The sequence below is a fragment of the Lathyrus oleraceus genome, chromosome 5 (assembly GCF_024323335.1).
Source record: "Lathyrus oleraceus cultivar Zhongwan6 chromosome 5, CAAS_Psat_ZW6_1.0, whole genome shotgun sequence".
Lineage (NCBI taxonomy): Eukaryota > Viridiplantae > Streptophyta > Magnoliopsida > Fabales > Fabaceae > Lathyrus > Lathyrus oleraceus.
This window is the reverse complement of record NC_066583.1, coordinates 414,345,627-414,370,495: the sequence shown is the minus strand read 5'-3', so window position 1 is coordinate 414,370,495 and position 24,869 is coordinate 414,345,627.

The following is a 24,869-nucleotide window of genomic DNA, read 5'->3' as shown; positions in this document are numbered from 1 at the left end:
TCAATGGATTTACACCAATCTCCTAAAACAAAACAATGATACCGGATGCCAATAAATGGACTTATACCAATCTCACAAACAAAAGCGGATACCGGATACCAATCAATGGATTTACACCAATCTCCTAAAACAAACAGGGATATCAGATGCCAATATATGGGCTTACTCCAATCTCCAAAGGAAAAACAAAACATGGATATCAGATGCCAATTTATCTGGGCTTATACCAATCTCCAACAGATGATCATGGGAAAGCAAATGCCAACAACATGGACTTACAATTGAATCCTCACATACAACAAACAAACAAAAGCACTAAGCAAATAGGACATAAGTGGCCAATGAAATGGTCTTACACTCAATCCCTTCCAAATCATAGGAACAATGGCCAATGAATGGACTTACAGTTGATTCCTCAATGGACAAACAAAGATGTGTCACAAAGATATGAAATGATGATCATGCAATAATGAACAATTAATGATGATAAATCCACAAATCACACAAGCAAGGATGCATAGATGAATCAAGCAATCAATCAAACAAAGTCAATTAGCACCCACTATATACAAGCATTTAGGCTCAAGCAAGGGTTAGACTTTAAAGTCAACTGGAATGGGGTAAGTTGTGCTCTTAACCTTAACATTGAGAGTTAAGGTGAAGCAGATGAAAAGGAGATGAAGGGTGTGCCTCATAGCTTCTATCCATGGCCTGGGAGAGCTTTGAATATTAGAAGGTGTGGGAGTTCAGAAAGTTGGAACTCTCTCCACAAGTAATGACTCTATAGATCTTGGGTTAGTATCCACAATGCATCAACATGTAATGTGAGCAAAGGGATGACACACTGAATAGTAGGAGATGGACTACACATCTCTTTTATCTACCAATTGCCTCACATGAGGACTTTTCCTGCTTAGGACAAAGATAAACAAACACAAGCATTGCCTCTTAAGGAGGACTTCAGACAGGTGCCTGGCCACATAACAAGCCAGGTCTTCCAGACTACATGAACAAGAGGAATTATACCTAATTGGTTAAGAAACCAAGCAAAAGCAAGTTCAAAATGAACTTAAGCAACTAATGTACCTGAAAACAATCTAACTCAATCAGTATACAACTCAAAAAGTTAAACAGATAATCCAACAGTCAACAGACAATACACAATCAACAAGCAAGGCTACAATGTGCAAGGCACAAGCTCAACTCAAATGAGCTAAAAGAATCCTACAAAACAAGTCAAGGTTAGTCAATATCAATCAAATAAACCAACTCAAGCAATGTGAATTAATCCCCTTATGGCCATGTACTTCTTAACCTGAAAACAAGCTCAAACATGAGAAGCAAACCACTAGGTCAAGGCCTAGGGTCAAAGAATGAGAAATAATCCAAAACAGAACATGACAATTGACATGAATCAAGCTTAATCAATTAGGAACAATATCCAAGTGGTCTCATATCAATAGCATCAATCAAGTTCATTTCATAAATCAAATAAGGCAAAGTATGCAAGTTGGAAACACATTGGAGCAACAGAATGAATAAATCCCCATCAATTCAAAAATGGTTCAATAAATCTCAAGAAAAATCATGGCTAAACAGAACACATCAAATGATCAACACACCAAAGATTAAGGCATTTGGACAAGTATAGGCATGGCACATAAATTCCATAAGGCAATGTAAGCACAAACAAGCTCAAATAGGATCACAAATGGTACACCAACTTAAGGCAATCCTAAAACAGAGATGACAAATGATAAATGACCCAAACCAAAGCCACAATAAACTTCAATGTGTCTAGAAAACATGTGTGAAATTTCAAGTTCATAGGATAGAGCATAAGCATTTCACAAATCATGAAAGTTCAACACTCTTCAAAAGTTCAACAATAGTCAACCAGCAAAGAAAATCTCAAACAAATCAGAAATGAATCCAAAAATTCCATAAAATTCATGATCAATCCTAACATCCAGAATAAGTATCATGCAAAAAATCAGATCATTTGGCATTTATTTGGCATGGGAAAGAAAATCAACAAATCAAGCAAGCCAAGGTGTGACACACATTGTCACACCTGCATTAAACAGATCATATCTCAACAACCAAAAATGTTAAAAATGCAAACTCAACACCAAAACATCAAGCAAGATGTCTGGTTTAAGCATGCCAAATTTCACATTCATTGGATTAACCATCATTATTTCACAAAGAAAATGGCAAGCAAGGTACAAGATAGCACATGCATACACAAACTCTAGGCAAATTTAAATTCCAACCGAGCAAAAATTCAGGAAAAATAGCCAAAAAATAGTAGACATCATGAGGAACAAAGTGAAAAAAATCTCATGTGATTTGGATGCATATTTATGGAGTTATGATTTTTTAAGTGAAGAGAAAAATTAAAAACATGAAAGACATTAGCACATGGATACATGAAGAAATGAAATAATTCAGCAAAGCAAATTTGGAAAATGCAGGCACGGGGAATCGAAGGGAGAATTCATTTGAATTGAAAAGCGCGCGCTACAAAACACGGTCGTTTTGGACCAAACCCTAGGCGCATGCAGAATCCATAATCCGCAGGTAAAGCTCGTGAACATGTAGGAAAATTCGCAGCAAAGGCGATGAAGGTTATAGAAGAATCCGCATGTAATTTCCAGCAACTTAAGAACACGATGAAGATCTTCATGATCTTCATCAACAATTTTCCAGAAAATCTCAAACTCTCCAGAAACACAAATTAAGCAATGCATCATGTAGATCTAACATCCAACATCAAGAATCAACAACAATTCAATCAAACAACATCACAACATGCATGAATCGAGCAAAATAAAAATCATCATGAAAACTTCAAATCATCGATTCTCACTCATTTTAGCATGGAATTAAATGAAACAAAGCTCAGAATCATCACACAAACGAGATCTACAACATTCATATAACAAAAATGAGAAAAGAGAGAGTCGAAATCCACACCTCTTGAAGAGCAGCTTTCAAAATCGTGTGTTCCTGGCCTTGTAATGCTTAGATCTTTCTCTTGCAAGCTTGTGTAGTGTATTGGAGAAGTTCTTGATGCTCAATTGGTCACGAATCAACAGTTTGAGGAATCCACCATTGTTGATGTTCTTGCTTGGAGCAACTTCAAGATGCACGGATTCAAATGATTCTTGCTTGAATAATGATCAATGATGATGCTAGATGAAGAATCGAGCACGAATTTATGGAATTGCTTTGAAAAAATGAGAGAAAAAATTGAGAGAAAATTGAGAGCAAAAATTTTAGATCTGAAAAAATGAATTGTCGTTAGGGTTTTTATGTTATGATTTCACTTATATATTCCTAATTAACCAAACTTAATCATGATTAATCAATTGGTAATTGCAATTAGTGAAAACAAGGTCTTTTGGACAATTTGCAAAAAGACCTTATGCATGTGCATGGCAATGAACGGTGCACGTGATGCTGATCCAATTCACTTAAAAAATCATTTTGGAGCTATTGGCAATTGTAGAATGTTCAAATGAATTACCAATTTTAAACTTTGAAAATTCCCTCCAAAGTTCAAGATTTTTGCAAATGTTCATGAAATGAGAATTGATGCAATGTTATGCAAGAATATGAAATTATAGGTCATGACATGAAATTAGCAAAAAGAGCCATGTGATTTGGAGCAATGGTTGAGAAGTTATGCCCGTTTGAAGTTCAATCCACACTTGGCCATCTTTTGATCATATCTCTCCAACCACAAATGAGAAATTGATGTTCTTGGACATTTTGGAAAGTTGAGAGCAAGATCTTCAACTTTCATGTTGGACAAAATTTCATTTGAAGCATGTTTGATGATGTAATCTTGAGGAGAAGACCTTTCCATTTTTGGCCATTCCAAATTACAGGTCACTTACTATTTTTGGAAACTTTTCATCTGACCTCAAATTCTCCATTGTTGATGTTTGAAATGTTAAATGAGACTTGTATGGACATGAATGAGGCCTCTCTAACCATCTCCCACCTTCAAATCCATGATTGAATGCACAGTTGACTTGTGTTGACTTTTCTAGGGTTTCAATTGACCTGGCTGTGCTCAGATGAAATTCAAACCTCTACCACTTGAGACCTTGATTCAAAATGATATCATGGCTCATATGAACTCTTATACATGATCATGGTGCCCAAATTCTTCAGAATGGCCACCATCTATTGCTCAATGACTCCCTTGACCTGTAATTGCTTCATCTGCAAGTAACAAGGTTAGATGACATATTTTTGTACTTTTGGTTAGCAAACAAATGAAAAGCAATGATATACAAATACAAAACATGTTTAGTGATCAAGAATCACTCTCAAAAGATAACCCACCCACAGGGAAGGAGGCAAGGTGCACAATGATCCTTGAGGCAATGATATGGTATGATATGATGCCATTAGGGATCTTAGGGACAAAATTGGGGTCTTACAGATGCCCTTATTTAAGGTCATTCTAGCCGGAACACAACACGACTGGACTAGAGATCTCACTGGGAAGTAAAGGACTCAAACTGGGAAAGAAGGATTCCAAAGGAAGACACAACCATTGGAAAGACTCAAGCTGACTCAAACTATCCACAAAGGATACTTCGGATAAAAATCCGGAAACGGACTAGGGAACGATTCAGAAAGAACCTCCCTGCCGAGGAGAATTGCATATATTGGGGAAAACGCCAATACAGCAAAAAGGTAAAATCACAACAGGAAACTCCACTGGAGAAGGTCTAACAAAGAGACTCTCACGGGGAAGCAACAAAGAAATGAGGTGTTACCGGTATAAGGGTAACAAACTCAGGAAGAATGAATATCTAAAACCGGTATAAGGGTGAGAGATATCAATCAACCAAACATCTGAGAAAGACCAAAAAAGGTACATCAACTCAGGAAAATCTGACTCCACAGAGGACCAAAGTCATAATAGGGAGCAGAAAGGAGGGAACACCAGGGGTACCGGTTAGGGCATATAATAGGTGACCGACCAAAGCGTGAATTGGTATATATGCCAAAACACTCATCATCCGAAAGGAGGGCTTGAAAAAGCAAATCGACTTACAGGATGGACATTCGAATCCACGACAGGAAAACGAATCTTACTCAGTTGGGGACACAAACCCAAAGAGTGCATGAGATATAATATCCATTACCGTCAGAACGTGGATAGTATACTCGCATGAGATATATTATCTATTACCGTCAGAACGTAGATAATACACTCGCATGGAAGAGACACCAGGGATACCGAGGTATATAATAGGTGACCTACCGAAAACGTGAATTGGTATATATGCCAAGACACTCATCATCCAAAACACAAACCTGTTAAAGGATGGATATTCGATTCTACAAAGAATATGAATCTTACTCTACTGGGGAAGATCAACAAAGGATTCCGACCAAAGAGCGAAAGAGATATATTATTCATTACCGTCAGAACGTGAATAATATACTCGAAAAGGAAGAGACACCAGAGATACCGGTTACTGGCATATAATAGGTGATCAACCAAAAAGAGAGGCAATCGATACCAAGCAACAGGGTAAACGAAAGACAACTCACATGGGATAAATTGCGAGCATCCGACAATTATCCAACAAACAACAAATATTCGATTCCACAAAGGAATAACGAATCTTACTCAACTGGGGAAACACAACAGGCTTCGATCGAAGAGTGCATGAGATATATTATCCATTACCGTCAGAACGTGGATGACATACTCGCATGGAAGATTATCCACAACCGGCTACTGGGTTAACAAAGGATAAATCGACCGAAAAGAAAGGCATCGGGATACCAAAACTAGGTATATAAAGATGACCGATCAAAAGGAGCAACAATCATTACCAAGCAACCGGGTAAATGAAAGAAGACTCGCTGGGGATACATTGATACAAAAATCAATGATCCGGGGATGAATTGCATAAACAACAATTATCCACAAGGACTTGCTGGCGACTTCAAAGGAGATAACATTGCAAGCATACGGCAATGATCCAGAAGACTGTTGGGGATACAATTGCTAGCAAAAGGAAATTATCCAGAAGCAAGGGAGGATATCAACATTGAATACTGAATGAAGATAACCACAAAGAGTAACCATCATCGATTAGGATGAACAACAAGGTTAACTCTACAAAAGGGAGGAATTAGGGTTTACAACTACCGAATACGGGGTAGAATACCAAAATTCTGGCTGGGGATAGAATTGCTAGCAACCGGTAACTATCCACAAAAAGCACAGACTCCGTTGGGAATAAAACCACAACAGCACAAAATCCACCATCAACCAGAACGAACCACAAAGGTTACCTCTGATAGGGGAGAAGAGATAGGACTTACAACTACCGAATACTGGGTAGCAGCCATCAAACTCTGATGAGGATAAAATATAGGGTTTACGTCTACCAAATACTAGGTAGAAAACCAACAACTCCACGTGGGGAATGGAAGGAAATCACAATTCCGCACGGGAACCAAAATAGGGTTTATAACAAACCACCAACTGCTGAAGAGCAGAAAATATTAGGATTTACAACTACCGGATATTGGGTAGAAAACCAAATCGACTCTTACCGAGGAATAAAAGGTATATAACCATAAATTCCACCAAGAAGAGGGAACATAGGACTTACAACTACCGGTATGAGGGTAGAGGCCCAAAAAAATTCCGCTGGGGATAAAAGAATTAATGTCGGTTACTGGGCAATTATTCATTTATTCCACAGGGAAGCACGAGAAACAATTGACAAACGCCAATTCAGGGTCAAACTGAAAAGACAGACTGAATTAAGACACGTCCTAATGAGGATATAACTCAATAGGAAAATCCATCCCAATATATGTGTTGGGAGGAAACGGAAGAAACCGTCATCCACGAGGATATATCTCGGTGGGGAACTGCAGAAGGAAACACAGACACTTTCTGCTTATGGGGCTGACTCTATATTGAGAGATTAGACACCCAACCTCTGCTTGGAGGAGATCTATTGGAGAGATCTATATCACCCATAGCAGGAGACCACAAACAAGAGGTATATGGCAAAAAATGCAACATGAATATCTGAATGTTTTTTATGATTATGCATGAATATGCGTAATTTATGTTTGATGATTGCTGACAAAACAGACATATCTAACAAACAGGGTCCAGGAATCAAACGCCCGGTACTATACTTCCAGGGGAAAAACCAACTGGAAAGCCAATCTGCTGGAGATCTACATGCTGAAAAGCCAAGATCTGCGGGGAGGCAAAAGACCAGAGATATCACAAAAATTACAAAATCTCTGTGTAATGGATCAACAATCAACCCAACTGGCGAACAGAAAGTCACAACAGGCGACGACGGCCACAAAGACAAATCTGTTGGGGAAACAGGAGAAATCCCGAGATATCTGCAGGGGATTCTCAGCATCAAAAGTTCATTGCACAAGCGAGAACTGCCATGAAAGCAAATCCACACAACTCGCTTGGGGAACAACCCTCTGAGGAAGAATAGATCATCCATGTAGAATCTACTGCACAAGCAACTCTACCTGGGGAGAACACAAATAGCCACTCCATCGGGAATACACCCACTGAAGGAAAAACAGATCACACAAGTAGATTCTGCAACAAACTACTCTACTGAGGATCAAAAGCAAACGGGAAATCACCCCAATCTCTGGATGATAGGCTACCAACCGACCCTACTGGGGAAACAGAGATTTCACAAGCAGAAACTATCACGAAAGCAGCTCTGTCGAGGATACCAGCTCTGGCGGAGATTCTGAGGGGATTATCACAGATGCAATCCTGATTCTGTTGGGGATACCAACTCTTTTGGGGACTTCGCATAAATACAATCCACCAAACCACAAATCTACTGACGGCTAGGGAATCCACTGAGGGACCCACTAGGGATATGGAGGAGAACTGGGGGATCAACCACTGAATGCTACACCTTCCAAACACAAATCAACAACTGCTGAGGAGGAAAATAATCACTTCTCTGCCGAAAGCTAAACGCTATGATGGGGAGCTAGCAACCAATCCGCTCGCGACAAAGCTGAGGAAAGTGGTAAAGTACCGGGATATCAATCCACCAACCACTGAATCTTCAAAAAGAAAGCTACCATGCTGAGGAGAGAAACAACAACTCCGCTAGCGACTGCACTGGAAGGAGACTACTGCTGGAGAAGAAAACGAAGTCTTCCACAACACTCTGCTTGGGGAACAACCCACAACAACAACTCTGCTTGGGGAACAACCCACAACAACAACTCTGCTTGGGGAGCAACCCCAATAATAAAGCAGGATAAAGAGGATACAACCATGCCAGGAATTATGAACAAATGTCTTACCTGTCGGAAATCCTGCCACCCTTGGGAGAGCACTGAGAAATTCTTAAGTATCCTTCCATCATTGTGAATGTTCACTTTGTTTAAAACAACAATTTGAAAAAAATTTACTTGTTTAAAACAATGACATTTTATCAATTAAAACATGCAAAACATTTGTTGAATTGAAACAAATAAGAGTGCAAATAATTGGATAAAAAGCTCAAATTGATTTGATGGAATGGTAGCCTGCAAATGGCAAGACTCCATAGATTTGTACAAATTTGAAATCAGTGATATATATTGGAAGAGGGCTACATTGAACATAATGATCCTTTCTCTACCAATTTGAATCATGATGTATTCGAAGCTTCAGTTGACGACGAATCGAGAATCTCTGACGAAAAGACGGCTGCGGAACAGAAAGTCTTGTCAGGATGCAGTTACTTGCCAAATCCCTAATTTTTGCCTAGATTGCCCCAGGGTGAGGTACTCAATCCAGCGGGATGCAAATATACTTTTTTTTTGTCTCTAATTTTTGCCTGGATCACCCTTTCGGGTTCTCCACCGAGACGCTCATTTTTGCCTAAGCCGCCCTTTCGGGTTTTCAACTTAGCGAGCTATTCTGTTTTTCATTTGCATATACTTTTTTTTTAGGCAAAGTATTTCTTGACTGCATCTGAATTCACAGGACGAGTGAAATCCTCCCCATCCATTGTTGTAAGCATCAGAGCTCCGCCTGAAAAGGCTCTCTTAACAACATATGGACCTTCATAGTTTGGAGTCCACTTGCCCCTGGAATCGGGCGCGAAAGACAAGACTTTCTTGAGCACGAGGTCACCTTCTCGGAACAGACGAGGCTTGACCTTCTTATCGAATGCTTTCTTCATTCTCTGCTGATATAACTGACCATGGCACATGGCAGTCAATCGCTTCCCTTCAATCAAATTCAGTTGGTCGTAACGACTCTGAATCCATTCAGCATCAGTCAACTAGGGATTTGAGGGTATACTTTTTCTTTTATTTATTCTTTCTTTTTTTTTTGAAAAAAAATTCTGATTTTTTGATTGATTTTTTTTTTTTGATTTTGTTTTTTTCACCCTTTTTTTTTTACATTACATTTGTAATGCCCCAGTTTGACTGTTCTGCTGATTCTCAAGATACAGCTGAATGAGCTTCCTTTCGGGCTCAAGAAGACGGGTAATCTCATCAGGAATCCCCTTCAACATCATCTTCCTCTGCCTCAAAAACAAGGAATTCAAGATTGGGAGATGGCATTGGATCATTATGTTCAATGGGTTTTAGAAACGACCTGCATAATGATTTTGGTTAATGAAAAAAACTTTAGAATTTAAACAAGCAAATCATTATGCAGATGAAAAGATTGCTTTTATTCTTGTTTTTAGGGTTTTTTGTGATCACTGATTTCATGCAAAAGCAAAAAGTGAAAACAAATGTTTAACAATGCATTAATTGAATGAAAACATCATTGTATAAATGTTGCCAACAATGTCATCACTTCTCCTTTTGGCATGGGAGAAGGGTTTTGAACAAAGTGAACGATTACTCTGATCTATGAATGACTGTAGGAACATCTACAGCGACCCAATTGTGGCAGACACCGCCAGGTATGATGAAGTTGCTCAGATCCTCTGCATCCTCTTCCAAGATAGCAGCAGCTTCTTCAGGTTGATCAGCATGGATGAAACCTCCACTCTTGAACAGCCCAAGTTCATTAAATGCCCCAGACGAATAGCCAATGCCAGCCCGGGATCTATTGTCTTCAAGCTCAATCATCTTCCCTAAACCAGCAACTGCGTCATATTCAATGGCCAGTTTCGCATCACGATAGGAAGCAAATGAAGGAGACTTCTTCTCAATTGGTTCATCAATAGATAAAGCTTGGAACGGAGTTCCAACTTCATCCTCAGCATCAATATACGAGAAAGAAGACAGGTGGCTAACCAGGAGAGCCTTTCCCCCCTACCACAACCAGTTTCTTATTCTTGACAAATTTCAGCTTCTGGTGTAGGGTGGATGTCACGGCGCCAGCCTCGTGAATCCCTGGTCTACCAAGGAGACAACTGTAAGATGGGTGGATATCCATAACCTGGAAGGTAACTTGGAAATCACTTGGTCCAATCTTAATTGGGAGATCAACTTCCCCAATCACAGTCTTACGTGACCCATCAAAAGCTTTCACAACAACACCACTCTGCCTCATGGGAGGCCCTTGATATGACAATCGAGAGAGTGTGGTCTTTGGCAATACATTAAGAGATGACCCAGTGTCCACCAGCACGTTGGACATGGCATCAGTCTTGCAATTCATGGAGATGTGTAAAGCCATGTTGTGGTCTCTTCCCTCCTCAGGGAGATCAGCGTCACAGAAACTCAAAGTGTTGCAAGCAGTGATGTTTGCAACGATACTGTCAAACTGTTCTATGGTGATATCGTGATCAACATAAGCCAAATCCAATACTTTCTGCAGAGCCTCCCTATGGGGTTCTGAATTCAAAAGCAGAGATAATACGGAGATTTTGGATGGCGTTTGTAGAAGCTGATCTACAACATTGTACTCAATCTTCTTGATGAGCCTCAGCATCTCATCACATTCTTCATTCACAGTGCCACTCGGGCTAACAGAAGAAGTAGGAGTCTTTTGTACAGAGGAGGCTTTGGCAACAGCAAGTGCCGGGTTCTGAACATTCACAGCTGTCCCAACCGGACGCTCGGCAGAATCAGAAACAACATGATGCTTTGGGGGTGCAGAAAACACACGACCACTACGGGTCAACCCGCTTACATCAGCAATATTAGTAACAGAAGTTGAAGGCAACGACACTTCTTTCCCATCTTCCATAGCAACGGGATTATATCTGAAGGGAATTGCTTTATCTGAAGAATAAGGCACAGGGCCTGCAGGCTTGATTATCAGAGAAGGAGAGACCTTCGGCTCGCTGCCATCATAACGGATGACAACAGGCTCAGGTAGCTTGAACACAGGAGAGATAACATTTACTTCTGGTTCATCTTCATCAACATTACGGTTCAGAAGAATCTCTATGGTACCTTCATCCAACAGCTCTTGAAGCTCTCTTCGCACTTGGCGACAACCCAGACGATTAACTGAACAGATGCGGCATCTGTCATGGTCATGCTCTATATGGCTGTATTGACACAGCAAGCGATGCAACTCGACCAATGACTGTCGAATATGACTCACATATTTGACTTTATACTTCCCAGGGCACCCCTGGACCATGTTCACTGATTTCCCATGCTCGGGCAATGGGTTCTTTGTAACATTGGGGCCTGAGTCCTCGAAGCTCAGAATGTCGCATCGCATAAGGTCTTGAACCTTAGTCTTCAAAGGAAATCAGTTCTCAATGTTATGTCCCGGAGCACCGGAATGATAAACACAGTGTTGATCTGGCTTATACCACCATTGCGGATTGGCAGGCACAGCTGGAGGATCCCTGGGAGTAACCAGCTTCCTTTCCAACAAGGAAGGATATAGTTCAGCGTATGACATAGGAATGGGATCGAAACTGATCTTCTTCCTATCATAATTCAGATTAGCCTGGTTACTAGTGCTGTCACGAGGCTGGTAAGCCTGTTGCTGTGGACGGTGCTGCTGCTGATATTGAGGTTATTGCTGATGCTGATGCTGATTGGGCTGCTGATACTGAGCATTATCCCGGAAGACAGGTGCTATATGAGCCACCTGGATATGATTGCTAGCACGACATACTGGCTTCCTCTGAACAGAGGGTCTTCTTGGTTTAGCATGGGACTGCACAGCATGTGCCTCCCCATCTTTCTTCTTAAACGCCCCATACCGTTTAGAAGAGCTCTCATCCTTACTCAAACGTCCTTCACGGACTCCTTCCTCCAGACGCATCCCCATGTTCACCATCTCGGTGAAATCAGAGGGAGCACTCGCAACCATCCGCTCATAATAGAATGAGCTAAGAGTCTTCAAAAAGATCTTAGTCATTTCTTTCTCTTCTAGCGGAGGAGTAATCTGAGCTGCCAGCTCTCGCCACCTCTGGGCGTACTCCTTAAATGTCTCCTTATCCTTCTGAGACATGGCCCTGAGTTGATCACGGTCAGGCGCAATATCAACGTTATACTTGTACTGCTTGACGAAGGCTTCGCCAAGATCGTTGAAGGACCGGATGTTTGCACTATCAAGGCTCATATACCAGCGAAGAGCCGCACCGGACAAACTATCCTGGAAATAATGGATCAGAAGCTGATCATTATCTGTTTGCGTCGACATTTTCCTGGCATACATGACCAGGTGAGCAAGAGGGCAGGTGTTCCCCTTATATTTTTCAAAGTCAGGAACTTTGAACTTGATTGGAATTTTTGCACCGGGAACAAGGCAAAGTTCAGCAGCAGACTTGCCAAACAGATCTTTCCCTCGAAGGGTCTTCAATTCCTTACGCAGCTCGAGGAATTGGTCGTTCATTGCATCCATCTTCTCATTAACATCTGGGCCCTCAGACGGCTCAGAATGATAGATGGTGTCGTCTACCCTGGGAATGGTATGCACGACAGAAGGAGCAGCAACAAGGACCGGGCTAGATGCCGGCATAGAAGCAAAAGTTGGAGCAGGAATATCTGGCATGAAACCCGGAGGCATACCCCACGGAAACCCGGCTGGCATGGCATGCGGCATGAAATGAGCACTAGCAGCTGGCACAGTCGGAGCAACAACTTCAGATATAACCGTCCTCTGGGGAGGAGTTGCAGGCGGAAGAGAAGGTTGGTTTTGAGCAGACAGAAACTGCTCCATCAGAGCACTCAGACGAGCGACCTCTTCCTTCAATTCTCTGTTCTCTTGCTCAAGTTGATCCATTACTCTTGCAGAATTGGCTCTGGTATAGTACCGGTGAGTCAGCTTGTCTTCAAAATAAATGAAGAGCACAGAGTTAGGCCACAGACAAGAAGACCAGGAACGACACCTGCTTATGCAAGATGATGCATGCAATGCTCGTGCATATGCTTTGTTTTTATTTTCAAGGAACCTTTAGGGTATTATTTGCAAATTTTAATTTTTAAGCATTTAATAGCATATGGAAAATATCTCCTCAAATATATTTGGAACAAAGAAGTACAGCATTTTTGATTATTACAAGGGAAAAGGAAAATAGACATCCTATGGATCCCTAAAAGCTCGGGATGCTGGAAGACGAGATGCACACAGCTTCTTGATCTCTCTCTCATAGGCTGCTTCCATATCCGCCTTCTCCTTTGCAAGTCGATCATACTTCCTCTTCCAGAACTTGGAAGACTGAGGAAGCAGAGAAGTCCAAGTATCATTCGGATCATCGGTCACCTGATGCTCGAGAAACTCAATCAGAGCGTCCTTCTCCTTAAGCTGATGAAGCAACTCTTCTCTTTCACGGATCCATGCACACGAAAGGTCTTCTTCTCTTAACTCCTCTGCATATTGGTTAGGGAGGGTTGAAGGCCCAGCCACATCCAATGGTGTAGGTCTCGGATGATCCTACGGCATGACGTACTCAGCATCTCTCTGTCTGACCCAAGAGGTATATGGCTCCAAAGCAATGCAATTCTTCGGACCCAATTCATTCCTACCCTTCTTCTGAATCTTGCGCCAAGCGCGGAAAAATCTGGCTTTCAGGCCTTGGGGATCTTTACCCTCTGTAAGACCCCAATTTTTGCCCTAAGATCCCTCATGGCTCATATCATATCATATCATAGCCTCAAGGATCTTTGTGCACCTTTGCTTCCCTCCTAGTGGGTGGGTACCTTGTGAGTGTGATTCTTGATCACCAAGCATGTATAGCATTTGTATATCATTTCTTTTCATATGTTTACTAACCAAAAGTACAAAAATATTGTCATCTAACCTTGTTACTTGCAGATGAAGCAAACTAGGTCAAATGCAGTCAAATCAGCCATTGAGCAATGGATGGTGACCATTCTTGAAGAATTTGGGCACCATGATCATTCATCATAAGTTCATAAAAGTTGTGATATCATTTTGGATCAAGATCTCATGTGAAAGAGGTTTGAAATTCATCAGAACATGGCTCAGTCAACCAAAACCCTAGAAAAGTCAACTATGGTCAACTGTGGTCAACTGTGCATTTAATCAGGAATTGGAAGGTGTGAGATGGTTGGAAAAGTCTCATTCATGTCTATATGAGCCTCATTTGGCATTTCAAAGATCAAGGTTGAAGGATTTGAAGTCAGGCAAAAAGTTTCCCAAAATGGAAATGACCTGTAATTTTCACCTGCCCAAAATGGAAAGTCATGCTCCTCAAAATTACTTCATCATACAAGCTTCAAATCAAATTTTGTCCAACATGAAAGTTGAAGATCTTGATCTCACCATTCCAAAAAGTACAAGAACTTGAAATTCCCATGTGTGGTTAGCAAGATATGGTCCAATCATTTTCCAAAAATACCTAAATTCAAAGTGGCATAACTTTCACATGGAATGGCCAAATTGGATGGTTCTTCTTTGAGCAAACCACATTTGATGTGTACTATCCAAATCCAGCATCACCTTTTGCCAAAAGCCTTCACATAAAAAGGCCATTTTTCAAGTGTACCAATTAAAAAGCCAAGGGCAAAAAGGTCCAAATTTCAAAGTACAAAGAATTTTGACATGGGATCAATTCCAATAGCTTCCAAATGGGATTTATGACTTGCTTGAGGTGAAAATTACTGTTACATTGGTTCAAGTCATCCAAGGGCAAATTGGCCAAAGTGCACAAATGAGCTCATTTGCTAATCATCAAGTTTTTGCTAATCATGATTAAAGCTTGGATTAAGAGCAAGTATAAGAGCCTAATTCTAACAGAATTGAAGGATCCATAATCATTTTTTCAGATCCAATCCAAAATTTCAGAAATTCTCTCACTTTTCTCCAAGTTTCACATTCACTTTTTCATCAATTTTCCAAGAATTCATCATTGCTTTGCCTTCTTTTTCTATTGATTCTTCATGTGCAGGTAATCTTAGAGTTTTGTTTGTAGCAAATTGAAGTAAGAACCGTGCCAAACTCCAACTGTTACAAGCTTCCTCATCAATGGCAGCTGCAAAAATCTACGGATCCATGCACTCTTGAGCTGAAATTTCTTCACCAATCACCTTCATAATCATTGTACTTCATCTGTTTTCAATAATTGGAGCAAAACAGCCACGGATTTCACAGTTGGTTCATCAAGAGGTAAGATTTCAATATCTTCGATTCTTGCAATTGTTATATGGATTCGATAGACTTTCTGTTTCACCAGCTGTCTTTTCGTCAGAGGATTCTCGATTCGTCGTCAACTGAAGCTTCGAATACATCGAGATTCAAATTGGTAGAGAAAGGATCATTATGTTCAATGTAGCCCTCTTCCAATATATATCACTGATTTCAAATTTGTACAGATCTATGGAGTCTTGCCATTTGCAGACTACCATTCCATCAAATCAATTTGAGCTTTTATCTGATTATTTGCACTCTTATTTGTTTCAAGTCAACAAATGCTTTGCATGTTTTAATTGATAAAATGTCATTGTTTTAAACAAATAAGTTTTTCAAAATTTTTGTTTTAAACAAAGTGAATATTCACAATGATGAAAGGATACTCAGGGATGTCTCAGTGCTCTCCCAAGGGTGGTATGATTCCCAACAGGTAAGACATTTGTTCATATTCCTGGCATTTGATTGTATCCTCTTTCTCCCGCTTTGCTGTTGGGGTTGTTCCCCAAGCAGAGGTGGTTGTTGAAGACTCAGTTTCTTCTCCAGCTGTAAGCTCCCCAGCATGGTTTGTTCTCCTTGTGGTAAATTCAGTGGATGGTAGGTTGATATCCCGGTACTTTACCGCTTTCCTCAGTATTGTCGCAATCAGAGCTGTTGGTGGAGTTGTTCCCCAGTATAGTCCCAAGCATAGGTGGTTGTTGAAGACTCAGTTTCTTCTCCAGCAGTAATCTCTCCAACAGTGCAGTTGCCAGCGAAGTTGTTGTGTCTATCCTCAGGATTCTCTTTGTTTCCCCAGCAGTGCCCGCAGATCTTCGCTTTACAGCATGTGGATCTCTAGCAGATTGGCTTTCTAGTTGGTTTTTCTCCTGGAAGTATAGTACCGGGCGTTTAGTTCCTGGACCTGTTTGTGTTAGAATTGTCTGTTTTGTCAGCATTCATCAAACATAAATCACGCATATTCATGCATATTCATAAAACATTCAGATATTCATAGTGCATTTTTTGCCATATATCTTTGGTTTGTTGTCTCCTGCTTTAAGTGATATAGATCTCTTTATAGATCTTCCCAAGCAGATGTCGGGTGTTTAATCTCTCCATATAGAGTCAGCCCATAAGCAGAAAGTGTCTGTCTTTCCTTCTGCAGTTCCCCACTGAGATATACCCTCGTGGATGACGGTTTCTTCCGTTTCCTCCCAACACATATATTGGGATGGATTTTCCTATTGAGTTATATCCTCATAGGACGTGTTTTGATTCAGTCTGTCTTTTCGGATCAATCCCGAATTGGCGTTTCGTCAGCTGTTTCTTGTGCTTCCCTGTGGAAGAAATGAATGGTTTGCCCAGTAACCGGCATCAATTCATTTAACCCCAACGGAGTTTTTTGGGCCTCTACCCAGTAACCGGTAGTTGTAAGTCCTATGTTCCCTCTTCTTGGCGGAATTTGTGGTTATATACCTTTTATTCCTCAGCAAGAGTTGTTGGTCTTCTACCCAGTAGTCGGTAGTCGTAAATCCTATTTTCCTGCTCTCCAGCAGTTTGTGGTTTTGTTATGAACCCTATTTTGTTTCCCGTGCGGATTTGTGATTCATTCCATCCCCACGCGGAGTTGTCGGTTTTCTACCCAGTATTCGGTAGATGTAAACCCTAAATTGTGGTTATTCCCACCAGAGTACGGCTACTACCTGTATTCGGTAGTTGTAAGCCCTATTTTTTTTTCCCCTAGCAGAGATAACCTTTGTGGTTCGTTCTGGTTGATGGTGGAATTTCTGTTATTGTGGTCTCTATTCCAACAGAGTTTGCGTTTCCCTGTGGAATAAGTTGAATAAGTGCTCAGTATTTGGCCTTCATTCGCCCTATCCCCAGTGGAGTTTGTGGTCTTCTGCCCCGTATTCGGTAGTTGTAAATCCCATGTTGTGATTGTTCTCCCCATCTGAGTTTGTGCCTTGTGGTACGAGTGGATAATTGCCGGTTGCTTGCAATTTTATCCCAGCTGAGTTGTTGGTTTATACCCAGTAGTCGGTAGTGTTAACCTCTTGTTTCCTCGGCCAGATTTTGGTATTCTACCCCATATTCGGTAGACGTAAACCCTAATCTCTTTGTGGTTATCTCCATTCAATATTCGATGTTGATATTCCTCCCTTCTTCTGGGTAGTTGCTCTTGAGTAAGCACTTGTATCCCCAGCAAGTCTTCTGGATCATTGCCGTATGCTCGCAATGTTATCCCTTTTGAAGTCGCCAGTGGGTCTTTTCACCGTTTGCTAGTGATTTGTTCCCCGGATCATTAATTGTTTATCAATGTATCCCCAGCCAGTCCCTGTGGATAATTGCCAGATGCTTGCAATTCATCCTCAGCGGATCGCCTTTTATTTACCCGTTTGCTCGGTAATGATTGTTGCTCCCTTTGATTGGTCATCATTATATACCTAGTTTTGGTATCCCGATGCCTTTCTTTTCGGTCGATTTATCCTTTGTTAACTCAGTATCCGGTTGTGGATAATCTTCCATGCGAGTGTGTTATCCACGTTCTGACGGTAATGGATAATATATCTCATGCACTCTTCAGTCGAAGCTTTTTGTGTTTCCCTAGTCGAGTAAGATTCGTTATTTCCCTTTGCGGAGTCAAATATTTCTTTGTCGGATATTTGCCGGATGCTTGCAAGTTATCCCTTTGAGTTGTCTTTCGTTTACCCGGATGCTTGGTATCGATTGTCTCTCTTTTCTGGTTAGTCACCTATTATATACTTCGGTATCCCTGGTGTCTTTTCCTTTCGAGTATATTATTCACGGTCTGCCGGTAATGAATAATATTTCTCATGCGCTCTGTAGTTGGAATGCTTTGTTGATTTTCCCCAACTGAGCAAGATTCGTATTCTTTGTAGGATCGAATATCCATCCTTTAACCAGTTTGTGTTTCGGATGAGGAGTGTTTTGGCATATATACCAATTCACGTTTTCGGTAGATCACCTATTATATACCTTGGTATCTCTGGTGTTTCTTACCATGCGAGTTTATTATCTACGTTCTGACGGTAATAGATAATATGTCTCATGCGAGTATTCTTATCCACGTTCTGACGGTAATGGATATTGTATCTCATGCACTCTTTGGGTTTGTGTCCCCAGTTGAGTAAGATTCGTTTTTCCCGTTGTGGATTCGAACGTCCATCCTGTAAGTCGATTTGCTTTTTTAAGCTCTCCTTTCGGACGATGAGTGTCTTGGCATATGTACCAATTCACGTCTTTGGTTAGTCACCTATTATATACTCCGGTATCTATGGTGTCTCTTCCTTTTCGAGTATATTATTCACGGTCTGCCGGTAATGAATAATATGTCTCATGCTCTTGGGTCAATCTTTTGGTTGTTTTCTCCGCAGAGTAAGATTCATATTCCTTGTGGAATTGAATATCCATCCTATAAACAAACCTGCTTCTTTAGCTTTCTTCAGGATGATGAGTGTCTTGGCATATATACCAATTCACATTTCGGTCGGTCACCTATTATATGCTTCGGTATCCCTGGTGTTCCTTCCTTTCTGCTCCCTATCATGACCTTGGTCCCCCGTGGAGTCGGATTTTCCTGAGTTGATGTACCTTTTTCAGGTCTTTCTCAGATGTTTGGATTGATTGATATCTCTCACCCTTATACCGGTCTTAGATATTCATTCTTCCTGAGTTTGTTGCCCTTATACCGGTAACGTCTCATCCTTGGTTTCCCCTGGAAAGTCTTTTTTCTAGATTTCCCCAGCGGAGTTGTATTGCTATTTGTGTTGCTGTATTGGCGTTATCCCTAGTACATGCATTGTGTGGGTCAGCTTGAGTCTTTCCAATGGAAGTGTTTCCTTTGGAATTTCTTTCTCTCCCCAGTTTGAGTCCTTTGCTTCCCCAGTGAGGTCTCCAGTCTGATTTCTGTTATCCTAATCAAAGTCGTGTCTTGCACACGCTGTGTCAGTTTTGTTTTCCCAACTCGGAGTCGTGTCCTGCTCACGCATTTCTTTTTCTTTTATTATCCCCAATAAGAGTCCTGTTAGAGTCTCTGTTCCTGGTGAGTGTACTACTCTGATGGATCGTCTTTTCTTCTGTGTGAACCATATCCCCACAGAGTTTGTGTCTTTTGCATGCATACATTTGCATCATGAGGTCTCTTAGGGACCAAAATTCGTCTCATTACTGTTATTTAAGCCCATTCTACCGCATCGAGATGAAGATTTCTAAACTTCACTTCTCCGGCTAGAATGACCTTAAATAGGGGCATCTGTAAGACCCCAATTTTTGCCCTAAGATCCCTCATGGCCCATATCATATCATATCATAGCCTCAAGGATCTTTGTGCACCTTTGCTTCCCTCCTAGTGGGTGGGTACCTTGTGAGTGTGATTCTTGATCACCAAGCATGTATAGCATTTGTATATCATTGCTTTTCATATGTTTACTAACCAAAAGTACAAAAATATTGTCATCTAACCTTGTTACTTGCAGATGAAGCAAACTAGGTCAAAGGCAGTCAAATCAGCCATTGAGCAATGGATGGTGACAATTCTTGAAGAATTTGGGCACCATGATCATTCATCATAAGTTCATAAAAGTTGTGATATCATTTTGGATCAAGATCTCATGTGAAAGAGGTTTGAAATTCATCAGAACATGGCTCAGTCAACCAAAACCCTAGAAAAGTCAACTATGGTCAACTGTGGTCAACTGTGCATTTAATCAGGAATTGGAAGGTGTGAGATGGTTGGAAAAGTCTCATTCATGTCTATATGAGCCTCATTTGGCATTTCAAAGATCAAGGTTGAAGGATTTGAAGTCAGGCAAAAAGTTTCCCAAAATGGAAATGACCTGTAATTTTCACCTGCCCAAAATGGAAAGTCATGCTCCTCAAAATTACTTCATTATACAAGCTTCAAATCAAATTTTGTCCAACACGAAAGTTGAAGATCTTGATCTCACCATTCCAAAAAGTCCAAGAACTTGAAATTCCCATGTGTGGTTAGCAAGATATGGTCCAATCATTTTCCAAAAATGCCTAAATTCAAAGTGGCATAACTTTCACATGGAATGGCCAAATTGGATGGTTCTTCTTTGAGAAAACCACATTTGATGTGTACTATCCAAATCCATCATCACCTTTTGCCAAAAGCCTTCACATAAAAAGGCCATTTTTCAAGTGTACCAATTAAAAAGCCAAGGGCAAAAAGGTCCAAATTTCAAAGTACAAAGAATTTTGACATGGGATCAATTCCAATAGCTTCCAAATGGGATTTATGACTTGCTTGAGGTGAAAAATTACTGTTACATTGGTTCAAGTCATCCAAGGGAAAATTGGCCAAAGTGCACAAATGAGCTCATTTGCTAATCATCAAGTTTTTGCTAATCATGATTAAAGCTTGGATTAAGAGCAAGTATAAGAGCCTAATTCTAACAGAATTGAAGGATCCATAATCATTTTTTCAGATCCAATCCAAAATTTCAGAAATTCTCTCACTTTTCTCCAAGTTTCACATTCACTTTTTCATCAATTTTCCAAGAATTCATCATTGCTTTGCCTTCTTTTTCTATTGATTCTTCATGTGCAGGTAATCTTAGAGTTCTGTTTGTAGCAAATTGAAGCAAGAACCGTGCCAGACTCCAACTGTTACAAGCTTCCTCATCAATGGCAGCTGCAAAAATCTACGGATCCATGCACTCTTGAGCTGAAATTTCTTCACCAATCACCTTCATAATCATTGTACTTCATCTGTTTTCAAGAATTGGAGCAAAACAGCCACGGATTTCACAGTTCGTTCATCAAGAGGTAAGATTTCAATGTCTTCGATTCTTGCAATTGTTATATGGATTCGATAGATCTTGGAATGTAGAGCATTTTGATGTTTGAATCATGCAATTTCATGGAGTAATCGCGTAGATATCTTGATTCAAAGTTCGTATGATAAAACTTCTTTCGATCGTATCTCTTTGTACGTTAACCTTTAGGCATTTTCATAGCCATATCCTTGATCTACGTTGAAAGAGGGAGAGATCCATATATCATTTGTGCGTTTTGGTTGAGAAATGGCCATAACCGATTCTGGAATTGAAGAACAAGGTTGAGTGTGAAGAACACGGGATTTCTGGAAAAATGAATGCGTTTGATCCTGCTTCCTGCGTTTCCAATTCGAATCTTTGTTTCCCGCGCGCCTGGACGAATCACACGCCGCCACCTCATTTAATTAAGCTGCGCGTTTTGGCTGTGGCAATGGAGAATTACAAGTTTGCCATCCGTAATTAATTAATTCACTTAATTCATTAAATAATTATTTCATAATTCAATAAAACTTCAAAAAATCATAAATAAATCATCCTTAATCCAAATTGAATGGGACTTTTTTTGTTAATCTCCAAATTTCCTCTAGTTTTTTTTAGGCATAGTAGCTCAAGTTGTGCCTGGTGATTTTTTGGATTTGTATATTGATCTTTGACACGCATGCTATATATGTATGTTTCATCATATTGATCATAAAATAATCATGCATTATCCAAATTGAATGAAATTTCATATGATGATTCTTGACTCATGCCTGGAGATTTTGATGTATGTTTTGTAATTTTTGGATCCCTGGTTTGATAGATATGATTTAATCTTTTTGAGTGTGACAATATGTGTCACACTATGCTATGTTGTGTTCATGATTTAATTTTCTATGCTTTCATTAGGCCTATGGCTCTGATTTTTTGCATGAGATGACTTGCATATGTCTAGTTTCACCATGAATTTTTGTAGGAATTGTTGACCAATTTCCTATTTGATTGACATTTTTGATTGTTGTTTAGCATTTTTAGGGTTTTGTTTGAGTGATCATCTTCCATAGCTTGTGAAATGCTCATTTCTTACCATATGAATATGAAATTTGATGGAGTGTTTCTTAACATGACTAGCTTTAATTTGGCTTTGGTCCCATGCATTTATCATTTGTTGTCACTGTTTTACAATTGATTGAAGTTGGTGTACACTTTGTGACCTAGTTTAGGTTGATTTTTGCATGCCATGATTTCCTGATTTAATTTCTCTACTTCCACTTGTCCAAATGCTATGAAATTTGATAGGTAGCTCCTTGAATATGTGCTGTTTGAGTTGGAATTTTTGTGGAATTTATTGAGCTGTTTTGACATTTATTTGATTGAAGTCATTCTGTTCACTCATATATGGTTCACACTTGCTCACTTTGACCTAAATTGTACATAAAATGAAATTGGTGTATTGTTTTGATATGGGATCAATTAGACTTTCTTCTTAATTGAATTATATTGGTTTTGATCATGTTTCACTTGCTGTTTTAAGATTTTTCCATCCTTTGGACCCTAGGCTTGTCCTAGTGGTCTTGTTACTCATGATTGAGTTAGACTTTGACTTTTCAGGTTAAGAAGCAAAGTACTTTAAAGGAATTAATGCAAGTTGAATTGTTTCATTTGATTATTGTGAACTAACTTGTCGTGTGTTGTAGGGTGCTTGGTTCACTTGAGCTTTGTGCTATGCACATTATTGTTTGATTGTACATTGGTTGTTGATTCTTATATTGTTGTTTTGTTTATGTTGGGATGCTGATTATATTTGATTGATTTCAGGTACCCTTAGTTGCTCAGTTCTCTTAAGAACTTGCATTGCTTTGCTTGTATAGCATTTGCATTGAGGTATAGCACCTTCTTCTTCATGTAGTCTGGAAGACCTGGCTTGTTATTTAGCCAGGCACCTGTCTGAAGTCCTCCTTAAGAGGCAATGTTTGTGATTGTTTATGTTTGTCCCCAAGCAGGTAAAGTCCTTTTAAAGGCAATTGGTGGATATAAGAGATATGTAGCATATCTCCCACTATTATGTGAGTCTTCTCCCTGCTCCCATTACATGGTTGTAGCATTGGGATCCAAACCCAAGATCTATCGAGTCTAATTTGTGGAAAGAGTTCCCCTTTTCTGAACTCCCACACCTTCTGATATTCAATGCTCTCCCTGACCAGGGACAAGAGTGATGAGGCACACCCCTCATATCCTTTCATCTGCTTCACCTTAGCCCCTCAATGGCAAGGTTAAGAGCAACTTTAACCCTATTACAGTTGGCTTTAATGCCTCACCCTTTTGCTTGAGCCTCATTGAATGGTTATAGTGTGTGCTACTTGAATTTATGTGATTGATTACTTGATTCATCTATACATGATTACTTAAGTTTGCCATTGTGCATTTATCATCTTTGTTTGCCATTGGTGCATGATCATTTCATTTGTCCTTGTGACATTGATGTTTTCCCATTGAGGACAATTGTAAGTCCATATTGATTGGCTTTTGTTCCTATGACATGGAAGGGATAGAGTGTAAGACCACTTCATTGGTCACTCATATCCTCTTTGCTCTTTGAGTGAGCTTGTTGTTGTATGTGAGGATTCATTGTAAGCCCATGTAATTTGGCATTTGTTTTCCTATGATCATATGTGGAGGTTAACCTAAGTCCAGATAAATTGGCAGTTGACTTCCATGTTTTGTTTTTGTTTTGCTTTGTGAGATTGGAGTAAGACCATTTATTGGCATCCGGTATCATTGCTTTATTTTAGGAGATTGGTGTAAATCCATTTATTGGTATCCGGTATCCGCTCTTGTGTGAGATTGGAGTAAGACCATTGAGTGGCATCCGGTATCACCTTGTTTTTTATTTTACTAACTTGCTTTTGTTGCCTCATTCCAAAGGACACACTTGAATCATCTTCTATATGATTTCAAGAGGTGAACCTCTAGGAAGTTCTACACTCCACCATCCATCCATTTTTGTTACAAATTCTTTTTCATATTGTTGACTTTTCAAACTTGTATATACATGTTGTGCAAACATTCTCACCTTCTTTCCAAATTAGAAACTTGGACCTTAAGTCCATGATTTTCCAAACTTCATTTTTGAAAATACATCATTTTGAATTGACTTTAATCATACTTTGACCATACTTTGTAAATAATCCAAATAACTTCACCCATTCAAATGATTTTGTGGCTTTGTCCATGTTTGTTATGTGAAAGAATTCTTTAACTTGAATTAACTTTTAATGATAGCAAATTGTGTGAACATCATCCAAATTGATTGTGCATTGCATTACATGATATAATTGTGTTTTTACTTTGTGATTCATCCCACTCTATTGTTGCATAACCACACATATATATGTACATTGAAAAATTCCTTTAAAATAACTATTAAAATGCATTTTGTAACAGTATGTATCAATACATGAATCTGTGCATCGATACATGCAGCCTTGATTAATGTCAAAACAAATTATGTT